Source organism: Pteronotus mesoamericanus, unplaced genomic scaffold (assembly GCF_021234165.1).
Source record: "Pteronotus mesoamericanus isolate MK-2021 breed Mesoamerican mustached bat unplaced genomic scaffold, CSHL_Meso_final contig_24, whole genome shotgun sequence".
NCBI lineage: Eukaryota > Metazoa > Chordata > Mammalia > Chiroptera > Mormoopidae > Pteronotus > Pteronotus mesoamericanus.
In genome coordinates, this window is record NW_026555100.1 from 13,767,972 (window position 1) to 13,790,675 (window position 22,704).

General features: G+C 34.6%; 1 protein-coding gene across 2 annotated transcripts in view; it reads right to left on the reverse strand.

Annotated features, from left to right (window-relative positions):
• Nucleotides 1-22,704, reverse strand: part of REEP3 (receptor accessory protein 3) — a 77,998-nt gene that overhangs the window by 46,289 nt on the left and 9,005 nt on the right. The window lies entirely within an intron of this gene.

The following is a 22,704-nucleotide window of genomic DNA, read 5'->3' on the forward strand; positions in this document are numbered from 1 at the left end:
CCCTCTAGTCAGAGATAACTACAGACAAAAGTTTATTGTATGCAAAATTCCACTTTCATCCATGTGTAGTATACATTGTATATAACATGCGCGCGCGCGCACACACACACACACACAATATGTGGCAATGAAAAAGCAGTCCTTCACTTCTAATTACAATGACAGTGCTGGGAAACAATACTTGATGTATTTATTACAATACACATTAAAATAGCTCTTTAAGCATTATCAAATGCCTAAATCACATGCAGGACTTGTTTTAATGACATCTGTTAAGATTATTTCACCAAATCCCAGATCCAAGAGATGTGTACATATATACATATAATGAAAGAAAAGACACAGAAATGGCATGACAGTTGTCATTTTCACACACTACATCATGGAAATTCTTGCCCTCAAATATTATTCTACTGTATTATTCTTAATATCATCATTATATTCTACATTGAGATCCCCACTGTTTATCTAAACAATCCCATATTTATCAGCATTTCGTTAATCTCCTGGTTTTGGCTATTGTACATAAAACTGAAAAACACGTCTGTGTATATCGATATCCAGTTACTCATTGTGATGTTATTGCTTCAAAGAATACACACATTTTTATCTACTACCAAAACACCTCCAGAGAGGTAGTTCCATTTTATATCCCTATACATCGTCAATCATGGGTATCATCATTTCAAAAAAAGTTTTGCCAGCTAAACAAATAGAAAAGTAATATTCTCACAGATGTTTTAGTGTGCATTTCTGAACACAAGTGTGAATTTTTTTCAAGTGTTTACTGGCCTTTTGATGCTGAGGGTGTGTGACATCTTGTTATCTAATTGCCTTTTTTTTGGTCTGTTTTTAAAAAGAATGTTTTATTTTTGAGTATTTTAAAGTTACATAGAAAAGCTGGGAAGATAGCATAGTTCCCATATACCCTGCACTGAGTTTCCCCTATTATTAACATCTTGCATTAGTATGGTCACAGTTATTAGCCAATACTAATATTTATTAACTGAAGTCCACACTTTATTCAGATTTCTTTAGTTTTTTCCTAAGTATTCTTTTTTTTCCTGTCCTGGGATCTCATCCAGAATTGCATATTAAACTCTTTCTTACCTCCTTAGTTCTTTTTGGCTGTAACAGTTTTTCAGACTTTCCCTGGGAAATGACCTTTGACTGCTCAATGGAGTATTGGTCAAGTTAATTGTAGGAGCCCCTCTTCTGGAATTTGTGTCATGTTACTCTCACGATTAGACAGAGGTATGGGTTCTTGGGAGGAAGACCACAGAGGTAAAGTTCCACTTCATCGTATTTTATCAAGGACACATACTATCAACACATCACTCTTGACATTACCCTTGACCACCAGACTAAGGCGGTGTTTGTTAGATTTGCGACTGTAAAGTATTCCCCCTCCCTCCTTTTCAATGCTGTACTCTTTAGAAGAAGTTCCTATGCACAGGCCACTTTAGTAGGAAGTTATGCTCCATTTTGAGGGCAGAGTATCTATATAAATTATTTGGAATTTTTCTGCACAAGAGCTTTGTCTATTCTCCCTTTGTTATTTATTTAACTATGATTTATCTGTATCACTACAGACGTGTTTATTTTACACTTGGGTTCTATTCCAATAATACTTTATTTTGTTGCTCAAAGCTTTGAACACTGGGAGGTCTTTCAGTTGGTTCCTGTGTCCATTTTATATACCTCTATAACTGAGAGGGTTTTATAAAAAAAAAACCACACCAACAATTTGCTACTTTCTGGCACTATAGTATGTACCAGACTCCTACTGTGTACTCTCTGCCTCGTTCCTAGAAGCAGCTATTTCTCCAAGATGCCTTGGTTTCTTTTATCGGAGGATGGTATTTAACACCAAGATCTGCGTGCTTGGTACGCTCGTTGTTACTGGAGTATTGATTCTAAGCCCTTCTTTGTCTATTTTTATATGTTAACCAATGTTTTTCTAGGTTACTATTATCTTTTGACTTTGATTATGAAGTTTGCTGAAGTACGGATTATATTATGTTTGCTAGGGCTGCCATAATAAAATACCACAGCTTGGGTGGCTTAAACAGCAGATAATTATTTTCTCATAATTCTGGAGCCTAGAAGCACAAGATCAAGGTACTGGCAGGCTTGATTTCTTCTGAGGCCTCCTTCCTTGGACTGCAGTTGGCTACTTTCTTACTGTGTCTACACATGGTCTTCCTTTGCTCTCTGTGAATGTCCTGATCTCTTCTTGTAAGAATACCAGAGTGGATTAAGGTCCACTCCAAAAGGACCTCATTTTAACTTAATTGTCCATTTAGTCACATTCTGAGGTATTGGAGGTTAGGACTTTAACATATGATTTTTTGCGGGGGCAATGGGGCATGATTCAACCCGTAACACATATCGTATATTTATGAACTTCTATATTAAATACGAGTGTGCATTTATATCAAATAAGCCTTTCTTACACTGAGAGCAAATAAATATCTACATCTTAAATTATTTGTTTGTTTACAGTTTATTTATTTATTTTATTTTGGTGAGGTGCAGTAAATCCCTGGTAGCTTTCTTATCACTGAAGCCTACAGTTTGGGCTGATGTCACCAGATGTAATGAATACCAAGTCTTCTCCTGACGGGAATTTTATTCATACCAATTGGCAGCCATATTGCTAACAGACTCTGCTTTACCCAAAAATACTACCTACACTGTGAATGCTACTTCACCAGAAACCAATCCCTAAATTCTAGATAATGGGATTTTTGGCTTAGTTACAGGGCCTAGGGCTTTTCAATTTAATACAGCCTCCCCCTGCCCGTACCAAAGGCACAGAAGATTTCCAGCTTAGTAACAGCTAAGAAAGCAACTAATCTCTAACCTTAAGAAACACAGTGTAAATAAGAACAGAACTACTGCTGTATTCATTCTCACTGCCAAGACAAGTGGGATCCCATAGTTACCCATCACAGTTACAGTTTACATATTTATGTTAATAATTTCAATTCATTTTGCATTTACTTAAAAATCGGATTACAATTAATGTATTATCTTCCATAGTCCCATAATTCTAGTACCACTGAATTTAAACTCAAACTGAGATTCTTCATTTCTATTAGTGGATAGGTCTTCGGATTCCTTGCCCTGCTACAACATGAATCCAATCTGTAACCCAGGCCTGCTGGTTTCCTTGGTGAGAGTTCATGCATCCACCGTTCTGTTAGTTTCAAACCACTGGCTGGTAACACACTGAGGTTCATGTCATCCCATCTGACTTACCAGTTTCCCAACGCATGCCTCTGGCTCCACTGTCAGATCAGTCTTCCTAAGATACCCGCAACACTGCCTTGCTTTAAAGACTGGGGTAGCTGGCCGCCTCTCCCTCTCACCAATGAGCCCCTGTCATCATAACATAATTTGAAAACCACTACTTTTATAAACCATCTAAGCCAATATGGTTTCCTCAATATTATATTTCTACTTCAGTCCTGGAATGTATGCTCCCTGCCTGCAATGCCTCCCACTCTCAGCTTTCCTCCTCTCCTTTTTCTTCCATTTTTTTCCTTGCTAAATTAATTCAACCCTCCCCCAACTCCAACCCTCTTCCATAGTCTTCTAAATTATTCTTTTTTTGAACTTCAAAATTTGTCAGGATTTGTCATTTTGCCTTTAGCATATTCTATTTCAGATTATTTGGTGTATTATTTTAAGGCTATAACTAACTTTCTAAATAGATAATTTTCTTATATTTAGTAAGGATTAAGTGCTAGTTGATATTATGCACACAGGTGCTTTGCCTTTATTTTTTAACCTCTATATTGAATAGATCCAGTCAAATGAATAAAGCGCAATATCCCTAACACCTAACATTTGTAAGAATAGAAAGCAATAATGTATTTCCTTTGGAACATGGGAAAGATTAAATGTTTTAGTGAATAGTGGGACCATTTTTAAAGACCCCCACTATTAATATTATAATTTATTATTGCTCTGATATGACTATTACTGAGTAATTTATTACTAACATCTGTAATATTTTATAGTTTTTTTTCTGGTTTATTTTCATTAATAATTGGGTCCTACTGTAGATGTTTGCAACCTGGGAGGTCGAGCATAAACCAATGCATGAGCAGTGTATAGAATCAAATAAAGTTTATTTTAGAAGGCCACCTACAAGATAATCTTAAGGTTTATAAAGGAAGTTATTTGCTATAAATAAAATTCACCTATAAATTTGAATATTGTTTCAGTTATAGAGGCAGGAAAAAAATAGTTACTCACATCCTCTTAATCTTATTTTTGCCTACAAAGGGAGAACTCTGCCAAAATACTCGTGACACCCTTCCCTCCCATTAAGGTAAAGTTGCCTATATGAACACTGGCTACATTGAAAAACTTACACTACTTAAAAAAAGGAAATAAAATTTATGGAAATTTAGTAGTGGAAATGGTCCTTGTATCATTTCTGATACATGGAAAATACTTGAACTAGTTGTTTTCTGGACAGATGCTCAGACACAATACATCTTTCACCAACATTGTTTTAGAGAACAATAAATAGCACGGTCAAAGGCAAAACTCAGAAGGATATACTGAGTGCTCTCAATATGACAACGTCATTTAAGCATAAAAGTTATCAGCATAATTTCATAAAAATTGATTACAGCTTCTTTTTGTAACTAAGAACCTAAAATCAGCTCACTGTAGAATTTTTAGAAGATGTAGAAAAGCATAAAAAAAGACAAAAATCTCTAGTAATTCCATTACTGAATGAATCATCTTTCTTTGTTGTTAAAGGCTATTTCATATATATATATATGTTATAATTTTTATGAAACTTTTCACAAGTTTGATATATCTCAAATGCTTTAAAATCCTTATAAAAGCATCAGTAATCACATAATAACACAACTGATCAAGAGTTAACTTACATTTAAACAAGTGATAAAGCACTAATTCCAAAAACTTAAACTTCTTTCTTGTTTATGTGTTTTTGTCATTCCTTTAAAAATTATGAAAAATGAAAATACACAGAAATAGAAAAGTGTTAATATAATAAATCTCCCTATACTTATCACCTAGTTTTAAGAATTATTAACAGTGATCCATTCTTAACATTTTTGTGTTCTCAGTTTTTTCCAAGAAAATGTTTCTAAAACATTATTTTAAAACAACATAGTTTAAAGACAATATTTTCAAGATACAATATTTCATTATATAATTTAAGCATAATTAGTTGACATCTTAGAGCATATAGATTTTTATCTTGCCCTTTCACTAGCTGTTACATTATGAGCATTATCTTATATCTTTAACCATTCTTTAAGAACATAATTTAACAATGACATAGTGTAGTATTCCCTCATATAGATGTAAGTCATTCAAATCATTTCCTATATGTCTACTATTTTAATGCTATGATGAACAATCTTTCTATGATTACTAATAACAGCAACTATTTATCAACACTTTATACTAGGCAGGATGTTAAGTACTTTCCAAAAGGGGAGGGCACAAGCAGATTTATAGTTGTGAGTATGTGAAACAGAGTTTTTTTTCTTGTATTATTATTTACTATATTACTTTCCAGTCCAACACTGTAAGCCTCTTTTGTGCGCACATGTCCGCCTCTGTATATGAAATTTCATGCCTGAGATTTACTTTGGAACTTAGTACAATGAAAAGCTTCCTGATTGCCAGGAAGCTCATAGGCAAAATCTGTTGTTCAACTCTAGCAACTATGGTGGGTCTTAAGACTGGCATATTTACCCTTGTATTCACCAGAGTTTGATTTTTTTTTACTGTGATTTGCTAATTTTCTAGTCTTAAGTCTGTTATTTTTCCTTATATTTTAACATACACATTTTGCAAAAGGTATCTCAAATAACTTGAAAGAATACAACAAAGCATAAGTAGTTAAAATGTAGTAGTCACTGCGATCAAGCACAAAATTCAGCTCTAAGTTCCCACAGAACCAAGGAAAACATCTTTTAGTTTAGGCAGCTGGAACTGGGAACCACCAGCGGTTCCTTAACTTTGCCACACATCAAAATCACCTGGAGACTTTTTTCTTTAATACCATTTTTTTATTGTTGTTCATAAACTTAACATATGCCGATTAATTTAAACAACAGAATAAGGTAGAAAATACAAAGTAGGAAGTCTTCTGTCATTCTGAAACAATCTATTTTCCCAAAGATAAGCATGGAGACAGTTTCTTGGATATCTTACAGTAAAATAATTTAAATAGAGAAAAGAGTAATAACAAAATGTATAAATACTCAAAACTCATCATTTCCTAAATATTTTATTTCTGATTATTTTACTATCTATTTGTTATCCTCTTAAAGTTATTTATATCTATACTCTCTGTAGGAATACTAAGTATGCTGTGTGTATCGGTTCCCAGCTCCACATTCAGTGACATCACATTGGTAGCTTTAAATAGGCTTCTTGTCGGGAGTAATTATGTCATGGAAATTAACAAATGATATGAATCAGGCCCCTTTCCTCCAGTTGTTAAGCATCAGGGGTACACCACTGCCTTTATGTGTTTTTAGTCAAGGGAAACTATAGTATGTTTCTATCAGGGGGAGAATGAAACACTGTATGTAGAGGGAAGCCTCAAACTATAATGGCAACCAAGTTTGCAAAGGGCTTTTAAGCAAACTAAAAAAGATAGTGAGGGCAATAGCTTTCTGTCCTGTATCATAGTTCAAGCCTGTTTGAATATTAGACGTGTAATATTAACGCAGACTCAATGAAATTTAAAAATATAATCAGAATCTTAATAAGGAATCCTAGAAATTAGCTAATCATTATAATTTTCTGACTTTTTTTCAAATGAGTGTTTTCCTCCAGAGGAAATCTTTCTTAGGAACCTCAATGAATAGGAGACAAATGCAAATTAATGAGATAACTGTAATTAAGTTGTTTTTAGAGAACTGAATTTCATCAATTGTAGAATCCTCTGAGAAATCCTAAGCTCTTAAGAACTTTTCAAAAGCATCCTCTGTAAGTGGTTCAGTAACTCCCAAACCTGTCTGTGCATAAGAATCAACTGGGAATGAGAATCTTTGGAAGTGAGGCTCAAGAATTCGAATTTCTGAATTCTCCATCTTCAACAAAGGTGTGACGATATTATGCTTCTTTGTTTTTTTTTTTTATCAAAATTGATTATGATTAAGCAATATGCTGTTGGTACAGTAAGCTAGTTTCACTCTAGTTGGATTTTTAAAAGTAATATGAAAATGACTACAGTTATCTTGAGTTTTGCCAAACTCTACCCTTAAGATGCTAAAATAAATGTAAGAGATTGTAGGAAAAAGAGAAAGTGTTACATAAACTCAAGTGACAAAATTCAATAAACCTTTGAAAATAATTAATTTGTGTCTGTTTAAGGCCAAATGATTACAACTGGTGCAAGGTCCAGTGATAATGTGTGTACCTGTGTCTATTCTTCCCATGAGTCACTACACCACTGGTTATGCAGCCGCTATGTACAAAAGTCCATGCATGATCACTGCCAAGATAATACATAATGTTTGTCTTACACAAATTTCAAGAAAAAGAGATTTGTTCTTAAGAATCTCTGATAGTAGAGAACTCCCATTTAGTAAAACAACAGTTAAGTGGCCTCAAAGAAAAATATAAAAATTACATACAGGAAGAAAAAGTCAAACCCAGGAGAAAACCCAACTTCTGAATTCTACAAGCCAATGATACAAGTTTAAAACTGCCAAAGAGAGCCCTGGCTGGTGTGGCTCAGGGAACTGATCGCTGGCCTGCAAATCAAAAGGTCACCGGTTCCATTCCCAGTTAGGGCACATGCCTGGGTTGTGGGCGAGGTCCCCAACTGGGAGCACATGAGAGGCAACCAATTGACATCTGTCACACTAATGTTTCTCTCCCTCTCTTTCTCCCTCTCTTCCATTCTCTCTAAATAAAATCTTTAAAAAACAAAACTGCCAAAGAGGAAAAAAAAACCAGTAAAAATTCCTTTGAAAGACTTTATACATGTTTTAACTATAGTCATCAGGAGTTATAAAGCTTGGAATTTTCATGGGATCAGAGCTAAACTTCTAAATTTATTCCAGAGCTTCTAATTTCTGTTCTAAAAGGAAAGCTAAGATAAAACTAGGGAAAAGAAATCAATCCACAGTAAATCAGAATGTACCTCATCATCTTTTCACTCTCTTCTTAGCCACCCCCTACTCCCTACCACCAAGGCTTACTATGTGGTAGACCCAAACCAAAGAAAAATGTTTAAAAAGAATGCTAGACTCAAGATAGAGTACACTATAAAACCAAGAGCTACAAACGCTTGAAGCACTCAAGTAACACCACATCCTGTAGACAGAGTTCCACATAATGGCTCGCACAGCTAAAAGGTGATGGTTCCCACAATCTACAGCTTTCCCCAGTTCACCAGGTGTAATTTTTCTGTTCTGATTGTCACTGCAAATAAGAAACTCATAGACAGAATAGGTATTATTGTTCTATTTCTACAGATAATAAAAGTGTAAGGCAAGAGAGACTAAGACTCTTATAAATTAAGCACCTGGCAAATCCTGAACCCAAAACATAAACACTGAACTATTAATTTCAAGACCTGTGCTTTTTTCTGTACACAAAAACAACAACAACAACAAAACTCCTCAAAACCCCCCGAAACACACACACACAACAAAAAACAAACAAACAAAAAAAAACAACAAAAAACCTTTGTACTTTCTACAATGTGTAACTCATAGCATACAATATCCCCAATATTAGTAGCTGAATGAAATCAACATTCAGAAGTTATCTGAGTAATTATAATTGTGACCTGCCAATATACTACTGTCATATATAGTTAAAAGAGATCTGATACCCATTTTTTGATTGCATACAGAGTCTACATAGAGGAATAGTCACAGCTTTAGTCAACATTCATATAATCTTCTATTAAACTGGTTAGATGGCTATACTTGGAGTCTAGAATTACTCATATCATCTGACCCACCCCTGCTTCCAGAGTAATACATAACTCAAAGGAACTGTTTTCTCTATTCCAACCCTTAAGCACAGTCCCTGTTAAAACCCGAGTTTACCATTAGACCCATCAACATTGAAGATAAGGAGAACTCAGTTGTAATCTAAGGTTATAAAAAGGTTTTGGTGAAGAAACATCAAACACAAACCACTTCTGAAAATGTTGAGAAAATTTCCTCTTAAAATACATGTGCCTCTAAACAAATAAGAAGATGTGTAAGAAAAGCCACAAATAGAGATTCTATCCTGTTCTGTGCAATTCACTCAGTACCACATGATCACAAGGTGAACTTCTCTGAATTGAAGTCAGATCTAAAACTGCTGTTAAGTCTTCCCATTGGACATTTATGCCTACTGTGCAATCCAAGTTACGGTCATCTCAGTCACTTCACAGATGAGTGCAATGATTCTTTACTTGGCTTCACCTGATCTAAAGTGAGTTTAATATTGTGCTTTCAAAAAATTTCCTCTCCATTGCAGAAAAAACAGGTTCATTGATAGCACATTATATATGCCAGGTACTGTGTCTTCGAGCATTTGAGACACAGCATTGAACTCACCAGTTTTTTAATTAAAACTAAATTTGTGAGGATTTGGAAATCAAAACATTCTATTTTCATATTCCTTAAACCACTTCCTTCAGGTCATTTGTTCAAATTTTATTGTAGTACCTCCAGTGTCTGCAACTCAGTAAAATTTTCCCATGCCACTCCCTGTGCTAGAACAATCTCTCTCTTTATATTGAGCACTCTCCCTTTTTTTCATAGGCACCCTGCATGTTACTGTCTTTCACTGATGAGGCTGAAAGAAGGTTTGGTCCCCTTACTTTGTATAGCAAACAAACAATAACAGAAATTAAATTACAAAAAACTTCAATCAGAACATAAAAATTGAACACTGTAAACACATTTCAAAATATTCTGTTCTCTTGAGATGATCAACTGATTAAATGTCTAAGTACTTGCTTTGTACAAGAAAATGGGAGAGGTGGTAGACTCACACTATCTTGAATAACACACCAATGGAAAAATAAAGCAAAACATGTGCCACAAGAACTACACCACCACCTAATTTAATTCTGACATCAGTAATTACAGCAGCACAAAACCAGAATGCTGGCTGGTTGGCACTACCAAGCCCTCTGCCTCTTAGGATACATCATTGATTGTTTCATGAAAAGCAGTTTTGGATTACCCTGCTCCCACTCTTGAGAAATGGTATGTATAATCACCACCAATTCTGACTTGGCTGCTTTTCTCCCTAAAAAAAAAAAAAAATTTAAATGATGAAACAAATGGTAGTTGATCTATCAATTAAAAAGAAAGGGATATTAAAATTCCTCATCATACGGGACTGGTCTATGGTAAGGAAATTGAAGAGAAATGACAATTAAATGCAGTGTGTGATCCTGGATTGAATTCTGTATTAAAAACACTAGTTCAGCTACACAAGGCAATTTGAATATGAATTGTACTTTAGGTGTTAATATCTTATCAATGTTATATATAACTTTTTAGGTGACAGCAGTCTTGTGGCTATATAAAAGAATGCACTTGTTTCAGACACATAGCAATTAGGACCCAAAAGTCATAATGTTTTATGTCTTTTCTTGAAATGTACAACCACTCAATTTTTAGGCCAAATTTGAACAATCTCAATTTCTACTCAATCTAAAAAAATTTAATACTATAAAATAAAAACCTAACGGGCTCTAATTCTTTCCCCAAAGAAATATAAAGAGGATGGAAATGTGGATCAGCATTACATAATTTTGCCACCCACTCCAGAAGCAGAAATGAATGCCTAGCAACAGCAAAGGGTCATCTCAGGAGAGTGCTGATTGCTCATTGGAGCATTCTAAACACAGATGCTTTTCCATCCTTATCACTTCTAGTCCCCACTAAACACATGCTGGTTACCTTGGATCCCAATGCCATCTAATGAAAACCTTCCTCCTATGACAATCAATAATTGCCATTCAGGGCAGCCTTTACCTGGAGATTACATCTTGAAAAAGAGGCAAAACAAATTTTGAAACATCATAAAAAAAGAATGCACTTTGTGACAGAATATATCTGCATTCTTCTTCCCTAGTGATCGTATTTCTTTTAACATAAAAAATGTTAGTGTTCTTGTTGATATTTTTCTGATATCACTGCCTCTGCCCCTTGGTTTTAGCAGCAAGGTCGAAGCATCCAGCTCTTAATAAATAGGTTATGCATGAATGTGTGTAAAGTATTATTTATGCTTATGCTTGTGGATGGTTATGGTAGTAGAGCTTTTCTTAAAATAGTAATCTCGATGTTTAAGAACAGATTTTTATTTTCCTTAAATGTATACCCATTCAAATTTTAGATTAAATTGGAAAATCTATTCCTAATCAGTATTACAATTTTATATGCACAAATAAAGACCCAGAAAGCTTTAGTTCTTTTCCCAAAGCTATGTAAAGGGAATGGAAACACAGTTCAACATTATATGATGTTGCCACCACTCCAGAAAAAAAAGTGAGAGCATCTTTTCCTAGGTTTCTTGGCTATTAGCATGTGTCCTCCATCCCCTCTTTGGTGTAAAGTTCCTTGTCCATTTTTTAAAATATTCTTTTAATGTGAGCCATTTGTCACCTTTATATGTTATATTTTCTCCCACTCTGCCTTCTTTTTCACTCTCTTAATGGCACCTTTTAATGAACTGCTTAATTTTAATTTGTTCCAATTTATCATAATCACTCTTCTCATTTATAACTAATGTTTTTGTGCCCTGTTTGAAAGTTTTCCTTATTTCAAAGTTATAAAGACATTTTCTTGTTTTATCTTCCAGAAGCCTTATTGTTTTATGTTGTATTTGCAATCAGACTGGAATTGTGTATGATCTGAGTCAGGGGCTATGATTATATAGTTATATTGATATCCAATTGACACAGGATCATCACTGTAAATAACCTTTCCTCACTGCTCTGTTGATGGGATTCCTACTAGATTCTATGTTTTTTCATTGGCTTATTTGTCTATTCTTGTCCCAATGCCACATTGGTCTTAAATACTGTAGCTTTGTAATAAATCTTGCTATCTGATGAACTCATCCCATTATTAATATCTAAGTATGTCATCCCCCTATTTTTATTCTTTTCTGTTTCAGGACTGTCTTAGCTATGCTTGGTCCTTTGCATTTCCATATACATTTTAGAAATAACTCCTCGATTTTCTTCTCTTTTGTATGTATACTCACTCCCTAAGTGAACTCACCTAGTTTTACCTCCTTGAATATCCACAGCTCATCTGTCAATCATTTGCACTATATATTTAAAATAAATCCAGAATCTGACAACTGCTACCAACCTGGACCAAGTCACTACCCATCTCTCACTAGTTTCCAAGCTTCCCTCCTTGGGCCTGTATAACTTATTTTCCATGGTAGAGAGATCTTTTAAAATAAAATCTGATAATGTCACTCTGTTGCTCAAAACCCACCTCACTCAAGAGTAAATTTCAGTGTCCTTAACAAAGGCCTACTATCTGGTTGCATTACTGTTCTTCCCCAGCCACTGACCTCCTGTGCTGAGCAGAACTCTGCCTTGGGGTTTGTACTTGGTTTGCTCCATTCCTAGGGTTCTCCTCCCAGTTTCTGCATGGCTAAAGCCATGACCTCCTTCAAGTCTTTGCTCAAATGTCACCTTCTTACTGAAGCCTTCCCTAGCTACTATATTAAAATTGGAAGACTAAATAAAACCTCGATTCCAAATAATGTGCTCTTTTAAAAATTAAACTTATTGGGGTGACATTGGTTAATAAAATTATATAGGTTTGAAGTGTACAATTATTTGATACATCCATCTGTATGTTGCATTGTGTGCTTACTACCCAAAGTCAAATCTTCTTCCTTCACCATATATTTGATACACTTTACTCTTTACTACCTTCCCATCCCCCTCCCCTCTGGTAAACACCATCCTCTTGTCTGTGTCTATGAGTTTTTGTTTGTTTGTCTGTCTGGTCTGTTTACTTGTTGCTTTCAGTTTTATATCCTGTCTATGAGTGAAATCATACAGTTTTTGACTTTTGGGCTGACTTATTTCAAGATGTTTTATTTATTTTTTTAATAGAAACACAAAATGATAAAGTGTGACCCGTATTAACCACAAGCAATTTAAAAAGCAGTTTCATTTAAAAAAAAAAATAGCCAATTCTGTCTTCTTTTGTTAAAAGTAAAACAGCCATGGAGATTAATCTAACACATGATAACTACCCCAGAGCAGTAAGGGATAGCCTCTTCTGCTGGCCATTGACCTCCTAGCTTTTTTTCTTTTTCTTTTCAATTTTTAAAGTGTAAAGAAAGGACTATGTTAATCCAATGTCTTTGCTTCAGTGGCATTTAACTAAACGCATATATGTACAAGGATAATTGGGAAGTTCTCTCAAAATCCTAAGGTATTAGGGATTTTTTATAGTAGTTTTACCAAATGTTACTTTCTAAATTTACCCCATAGTATTTGATTCATGTTACAGAACATATAAAATATACACGCAAAGTATGAAGCCTAACAACACATGTGAATACAATATCCACGTGAAAATGAGAATGCTGCCAATAACATCTTATTTTCCTCTGTGCTCCTTCCCTACCTGATTGTGCTCTGACCACCCTTCTTAATTCAGCACCTTGCAGTTGCTGCTGTTCGAGCTTATCATTTCTTTCTCTCTCTAAACCTGCTCTTCCTCTCACGTTTCTCATCTCACAAAATGGTGATGCCTCCACTCAAGTAATCCAAGCCTGGCATCTGAAATTCCTTTTTCCTCCTCACATCCAAATATCAATTTTTGTCAAATTCTCCCTCCATCCCCAAAGCTCTCTCAGTCTGTCCCCATGTCCCATACATTTACCTTAATTCTGATCCTTATTTTTTTAGGGACTCTCTGCCCTCATCACTTTCCCCAGGCCCCCTGTTAATATCATTACTTAAAACCTTTCCACTGTCTTCCCTGCTTTCTCAATAAAGAAACAACTAATCAAGCAATATAAGGTTACACCTAACTCTTCTGACTTCTCTAATCTCATTTTTTGTATCTCTGTGCTCCAGTGATAATGAACTACTTGCTGTTTCCTGTGAATCATGTAATTTTGTCTTTATGCCTTGGCATATTTTACCCTCCTCTGACCAGGGCCTCTTCTCAAGGAAAATAACTTCAAAGAAGGAGATAAAAGGCGATTTTTCTCTTAGAAGATTTCCTTGCCTCCCTAGGTTAAGAACCCCTTCTCTCTGGTCTCTACAGCATCTTGTTCATAATTGATGTTACACTATTAGCAGTGTGACTTTGAGGAGGTCATTAAGCTTTTGTGACTGTGTGCTTTTCTGTCAAGATGCAATAATAATAGTGATTACCTTGTTGTGAGCATTAAATGAGTTAAGCCATGTAACAGTGCTAGGCACATGATGATACACAACCCTTATATGTGTATTAGTTAGTATTATTGTCCCATAATATTACGCTCACAGACTTTCCTGTCTGCTGTTTATGTGTTGGGTGCTCTGTCTGGACCAAAACTACCAAGCTGAACTCTGCATCCCCAAGGCCTAGAACATTCTCTGACACACTATAGATGCTCAATAAACATTGGAAGAAAGAAAATAAAAAATAAAGAACTCTTTATTGTACATAGAAAGGCAGGACCAAATCTTTTGTAGGCATAATGTAATATACAAACATAGCCTAAGCTGAGTCCAGAAAATGAAAAAGTGACAAAAGACATTGACAAAGTGCTAAATATTCAGCCTTACAGTTCTATGACTTTCTTTTGTAGCATTTAAAAAAATTGCAATGGCCATTAGGATTAGAAGACTTTGGCAGCAGTAGCATTTTTTTTTTTTCTGGTGGGTTAAATGTAATCACCACTTTTTTAAATATATGTATCAGCAACTTTAATTCTCAAATTGATATACCATATTTTATTTTGATGTTATTAAACCATAACATATCTTATTTTTATGTTATTAAAGCATAACATCAAAAAAGCAGTAACAGAATTCTAATTTCCTTCAGTAGCAGACGTCTTAATGTCAACATACATATAAAAACAGCCATATTTTCCAATGTTATATTCACTTGGATTAATGGTTGTTTTCCTCATTTCAAATTCATCCTAATTTTGTGGAGAGCATCTACTCTAAACTTGATTAAAACATATTTGCTTCATTTAAAAAATTCTTTTCACAGAATGTTTTTCTTATTGGTTGATGTCAAAGATTTATCTTTTATTTATTTCCCTTATATTTTTAGTATCCGTAGCAACACATTGAACTATACTTTAAATACATACCACACAGCTTTCCTCAGGGATGGAACATAAAAGAAAAGTTGGACAAATTCCAACGATTTCTTTTTAAAAGACACATACACATATCAGCTACAGAGAAACAAGATTAAAAAAATGAACACTCCTCCAAGTATTGCTTGCCAGAAATAGTATTGTAATAAGTCACATGTGCCTATATTTGATACTCGGGGGGTGGGGGGAATCACTTTTAGAAAATATATTTGCTCTTCACTGAAATGTTTAAACATGTGCAGACAGCTTCCTAAGAAATTTACTCTTTAACAATCAAATCAATCTTTTTAATAAGCTGAAAGTTACCTACTTTTTCCAGTATGAGTCATGATCATCTAAGAACTGACAAATTCCCCATTTTCTTCTTCACTTACAATCACTTACTGACCAAACAGAGGCAAATTAAACAAGTCATACTAGAACTTGAGTCCATTTATGAGCAAGAGCGAGGGAAGAAGCTGCTATAAGTTAAATATTTAGAGATGATACCTGCAAATTTTGTTATTTACCACCAAATTTAAGACTTTAGGTCTCCTAGCACTAGAAAAAACTTGAAAGCACCAGAATCCTTCTAATACATGAAAGAGCTATAAAATAATTCCAAACAAAAGCAGCTTGCCATGTTGATCACATTAGAAAGATTAAAAAAAATCAATGACCTTTTTCATATATAACAAAATCGTGAGATACCATAATTTGTTTTTTAGCCACTAAGTTTTGGGGTGTTTTTTTATGCAGCAAGAGGTAACTGAAAGCAGGAAGAAATAAACAAACAAACAATAACCCCAGGTGGCTTTGGTGGCAGTTAGAACAGACTCCTAGAGACATGAAGTCGGGGATGAATCAACACTGCCCGATGAGTGGCTGGGGAGCACTGGGAAGCATAATAAAGCACAGAGGCATCAATGGCTCAAGGAACAGGTAGAGGAAGAGGACTGTAGTGACTGACTGTTTGTGTGGCATCCTGTATCCCTGAATGCACCTAGAGATGGAAGTGAGGAGCTGAGGTCTTACCCAAGTTAGACAGGGATAGTAATGATTTAGACACACACTTTCAGAGTAAGCTTTCTTAAGTTAATGCCTACGAGTTGGTGTCTAGAGAATATTAACATATAAAACAAAGAAAAAAGAAGAAATTCCAGAAGTCTGTTTTGCCTCATCTTTCATTTCATTATTAATTCTAATAACTTTTTCATGAAGGGGCTGCAACTCTGAAATACTCTTTAGTGCCTTGCTATGATGCAAATGGACTGTTTACGGAAAAGGACTGATAATGTATTTCTGTATAAGCCATACAGGTATAAAGAATATTCACAAGACAATTGCATTTGTGCCCCTTAGCAACCTCTGTGAGTTAATTGAGAGTAGAACTGTCCCTATTTTTAGGGAAGAAGTTAGGTCATAAAACTACTAAGAAGTAGTGACACCACTTGCACTGACTCAAAAAAATAATAATGTGGGGTGCCAATTTTATGAAACTCTAAAGTTTGTATATTATAAATAATCAGACATAAAAATACTAATGTTTCTACCTTATACACAAAGAATGAAGACAGCATAAATGTGTATTGCTGTAAATGTGCTATTCAGCCAACCTAACAAATGTGACACTTTATTGTTTGCTAGACTGTGTTCATGTGCTAACTGGGAATATGAAATGCATTTCCAAGTTGAATTTCTTTCATGAAGTACTTACTATAGAGCATGTAGTAATAAAATCCTAACATTCCTTCCACTACATTCCTTTCCTCTAATATTTCTGTAATTCAATCTAAAAAGACCAACCAAGTTTGTCTGGAAAGACTACTTCTTCATAGGTCACTCATGTTACTTATTGCTAAGCTTCATTTTTTAGGTACTCAAATGTCTTTGTTTTAATATCAACAAATCACTGAAAACCAAACTAAGGCTATTTTATAATTTTTGCTTTCTTGTTTTAAAATGGTAACAATATTTGACAGTTCAATTCTACAATATTTTTGTGACATTACTACTTCTCAAGAAATTGATCACCAGGTTTTTAATCTCCTAACCTGTAGTGTAATGGTTTCAAACCCGGCTGTGCATTCCAAGCACTTGGGGAACTTTTAAAAATAAAGATGTCCAAGCTCAATCCCACATCAATTAAGTCAGAATCTTTGGGAACGGGGCCTAGGAAAGGTGTTTTAAAAGCATTTAAATACAGTATAGTGCTTTGTGAACTCTTACTCTGAATGAATACTCCGACACATCTCTGTGAAAATGGATACTCTTAATTTATGTGTTCGGTTAGAGTGAAAATAATTGTATTAAGATTTTTAAGAGGTGAAAGTTATCACTTTATCAACCATATTTCTTAAATTAAACAGTAGTATTAATTTTCAACATTTATAAACCTATACAGAACTGATTTTCTGGTTCAAAGCTATAATTTTAAAGTACCTCATCGCATGAAATTCCTTTATAATGGGTGAATAGGGTTAGGAAATTCTGTCCATTTTTTGGGAAGTTTTAGGATTAGTTTGAGGAATTGAAGGTTAGAAAAGCATAAGACTCTGACAAAAGAGAAAAAAAATAAATCATCACTGATTTCAGAAGCCATTTGTAAGCTATTATTTTGCATTTCTCAAACTAGAAATCTCTATAGACAGAACTGGAAATCTACTAGCTAACGTGTCACAATCACGTGCCTGAGGTGCTGTGAGGCTCTGAATGTCCCTCTCTTCTGACCAAGTAAGCACAACACATGGAATGACAAGGGAGTAAGGGACAGCCTAACAGGCCAAATAAATCCTGGCCATCAGTGGGTGACAGATATATTAGCCAGATTACCCCACGGCAATGCCGACCACCTGGAAAACACAAAACTCTGTATTTAATATTTTCCACCTTCTTCCTATTGTACAAATCATGCTCAGTGTGGATAAGGAATCAGAGCTATACGTTAAGCATTAATGTTACTGTTGGGCATCATCTCCTATCTCCCATTGCAGGTTCCAACCCATCCCAGATTCTAGGATGAATGTCGGCTTCTCTGCAATAGTGGAAGATTGCTTTGAAACACATAACCTAAAAGTTAGATTATTCTTATTTAGGCATTAGGGAATTTTAAACAATGTAACATTTTTGACCAGCTAAACTATCAAAATGTACAAACAACATTATTTAAGAATACAAAACAGACCTTAAGAATATTATTCTACATTTCAACGTCAACATCATTTCTTAGGTCTGTCTTAACATGGAAGTAGCCATAGTTAAAGCACATTAATTTATACAGTTTCTAAGAAACTGAATTACTTTTTATAGCAATGCCCCACATACCAAATAGGTAAACAGGAAAACTACCATCATCTGAAAATAACTAGGAAAAAAAAGAGAAAGCTTTTAAGTGGCCATCTATGTACATACTTCTAAAACTTCGGAAATCCTTTGGGTAAATAAGAAACTAGACATTATTCACTTATTATTTTCTCAGCTTTGAGAAAAAGAAGGGACTAAAGACAAGCCTGCCTGGTGATTTCACAGAGGTTCTGGCCTTCTGTTCACATTCTCTTCATGACAGGTGCAGCCCCTTCCCTCCCTCCATCTGGGGCCTGGCTAAGCACTAAAACTGGCCTCTACAACAGCAACAAGCATATGGGCTAGAACAGGGGTGGCCATCTTCTTTCTCCTGCTATATATGCTCCCTGCTGTCTTAGCTTATCCTTTTAGTTACTGTAGATATGTTGGTATTGACCCACTGTGCAAGTGTTAAGCATGTAAAAAAAATGTAGCAGTTGATATAAAGAAAATATGACACATACTTCTAAATTATGAAGCACAATTAAGTGAATCAGTCATCCAACTTCAAAGTAGAATACCACCAATACATTTATTCCAGAGCCCTTTCCTCTGCTAGGGTGCTCCCTCAGAGCAAACCCCCATCCTAAAATGTGTTTATCATTCTTTAAAATAAACAAACTGATTTTGCATATATGTATATATCTCTAAATGATATACTTAGTTTTATCTATGATGGGATCTTTAAAATGCTATCATACTAAATGCAATCAGATCTTGTTGGCTTTTTTTTTAAAAAAAACTACAATTTTCCTATCATGTTATCCATGTTGATGCTTTTAAGTGGTATCTCATTCAGTTTTACTCCATTATGTAAATATACCAACATTTATTTACCCATTCATTTCTCCACGAAAATTAGTATTCTTGGTAGATTTTTGCTATAAGAACTTTCCTATAAATGTCCTTGCAAGTGTCTCCGGGTGCATGTGCCTAATTCTACCTAGTGGTGAAACAGCTGGATTATTGGTTATGTGAATGGTGAACGACTATAAGTTAGGGCTATATTGTTTTCTAAAGAAGTTGTAGCATCTTACTCCCCTACCGGCATTAAAAAAAAATCCTATTGCTCTACCCATCCTTGTCAACACATGGTATTTTCAGACTTTTAAACTTTTGCAATCTAGAATGTGTGAAATAGAATTTCAATGTAGTTTTAATTTACATTTTCCTGAAAATTAATGTTTTGTGTATCTTTTTTATATGTTGTTTCCACTGGTTTCCTCCTCTAGGAGATGCCCGGTTCATTTGTTCATATTTCTTTAGATTGTCTATTTTTTTAAATTGCATTTAGAGAATTCTCTTCATCTTCTGACTATCATGCTTTGTTAGTTATATGTTTTCAAACTGTCTTCATTTTTTACCCTCATCGGGCCACGGTTCTTAGTGCTGGCTTCCTCCACACACCCTTCTCCCTAGTCCCCAACATACTGACGAACAGAGAAAAATAGCAGTATGAGTCTCTAAATCGTTTTCAAAATTTTATAGCCTGAAATCGATATTTAGAATTAGGTATCTTCACATAGATTGGCAATGATAAAATTGTTAGGGATGGTGGATGTAGTAGAAATGGATATTTAACTACCACTTGAGAATGGAAAGTGATTCTTGAGAGGAGTGCTGATACCTGAGTGTATACATTTGACAAAACTCATTATGTAAATTCTATCTCAATAAAGCTGATTTAAAATATAAAAAATAAGTATAAATTATAGAGTTATAACATATTGGTTGAGGTCTGGCTCTAGAGCTAGATCGACACTTAGCTTCGTCACTTAGTATGTTATGTGATCACCTTAGCTGGGCAAGTTATTTCACATTTCTAAGCCTTACATTTCTCAATGACGAATGGGATAACAGCAGAACCTACACTACTAGGACTGCTGTGAGATATATGCAAATTAGTTTAAAGGTACCTAGAACAATGCTTGATACAGAATGAGCATCAGATATATACTAGGCTACATTTATCAGTCATTTCTTTTACGATTTATATGGCAGGGTCTGACAAATTCTTCCCTAAGAAATAATAATCATAATGATATTCCCCTATATTTTCTTCTGAAAGTTTAAATGTTTTAGTTTTTGCATTTAGGCACTTACCATTTATTTTTGAGTCTGCCGTGAAGGATGTAATTTCATTCTCTTTTTCCTCAAGAGATTACCAAGTTTCACAACACTATTAAATCATCCATCCTTTTCCACTGGTTTTGAATGCTACTTCTGTCATAGCACATTTCCATATATACCTGATTAGTTTATGGATTCTTGATTGTGTTCTATTGTCTATTGTCAATCACTGCACAAATACTACATTGTCTTAATCACTACATTATTAATAAGGCAAATCTTCCTTCCTTGTTCTTTGCCACTCTCTTACTGATTCCTGGATTTTTCTCTTTCCTATGAACTATTAGTTCCCTTGAAAGCAAAAACAAAAATTTTGTTGGAATTCCACTGAATAGACCTATTTGGGAAGAATTGATAATCATCAACTAGTATTGATCCATTAATATAAGCTGTACATTTATTAAGATCATTTTATTTTTCAATCATGATTTATAACTTGCTTCATAATTTTTATTCCCAGTGTTACAGTGTGTCTCTTAACAGAATGTGATGTTTAATTTATTGTTTCTACCATCTTTTTTGTCCATATGTTCCCCCACCCAGTCCCTTCTTTACTTTGGTCTTTTACACCCCTTAAGCCTCCTTTTTTTCTTTATTGACTTCAATACTAGAAATTATAACATTTTTAATTATATCTCTGCACATGACAGACCATACCTTTATTGAAAGCAAAGCAAAAAAGAGTAAAACTAGACAAAAAAGTGAAGAAAATATAAAAGGGAGGACAAGGCATACTTTGATGATATACTCTGACATACTCTGAAGTGAGGGAGCAGAAATTCTTCAAAGGAAGAAACTGAATGTTTTCCTTCCTAATACAGTTCCTCCTATCACGTATTTAATGTGCATCTAGGCAGTGTTATTTTTTAGGTTACGGGTTATATCATTTTCAGCATTTCCTTTATATTTCTCACTCAAAGTAATCAAGGGGTCTTTTTATTATCCTTATCACTCTTAAAATGATTTACCACCTATGTTTTACTGATCTTAGTCATAGTGAGATTGGCTGGTGTCCCCAGGAGAAAACAAGATCACAGGCACAAAGCAGCAAAGAACCAATTATAGCAATAACGATACCCGTTAGGCAAATATCACCAAGTTTGTTTTCTTCAATTGCCCTATCTGCCCTTTCTTTAAGTCAACACTCAAGAACGTCAACTGCTGATTGTTCCTGTGGGCCTCAAATGTTAAACATGGAAAAGAAGCCAGTTTATCCACTTTACAGTTTTGGTGAAATTGCATTCCAAATTTTGAGAGCCCTAAAGATTAGTGATTAAAGTTTGATGATGAAAGAGTGTCACATTAGCAGAATTTTTATCAAACAATTTATCAGGCTACATATACTCATACTATTTTTTAGATAAAATGCCAAATGTCATTTATTAATTATTGTTAACATTTACATAATACAAGTTTAATGTATTCACTTATTTAAATATTTGTTTAGGAAGTACAAAATACTTCTCAGTAATTTATCTACAATTCTCCATAGGAAGCATATCAGCAATAATAGCCAAGGTCTTCAACTAGGATTCTACTCTCTCCTTCATGCTTGCAGTGATGGAGAACACACTGCTCTCGTGAGGTTGTCAGTCTCAATATCGAACAACTCTGGTATTAGAAAGTTTTCCTGTATTTATTGAATGAAATTGTATTCCCTATAACATCTACCTATTCTTCTAGCCTTGCATTTCACAGTAAGAGAAAAATCAGTACCCCCCTCATCACATAACAATTCAAATTATATTAAGACAGCTATTTTGTTAGCCATTTTTCTTATTTTCTAATTCAATCCCTAAAACTATTTCTTGGTATCTACTGGTTTTCCTTATGATATGTAAAAGAGATTGTTATGAGTTGAACTTTGTCCACCCAAAAAAGATAGGTTGTGGGGGAGGGGAGATATGTTAA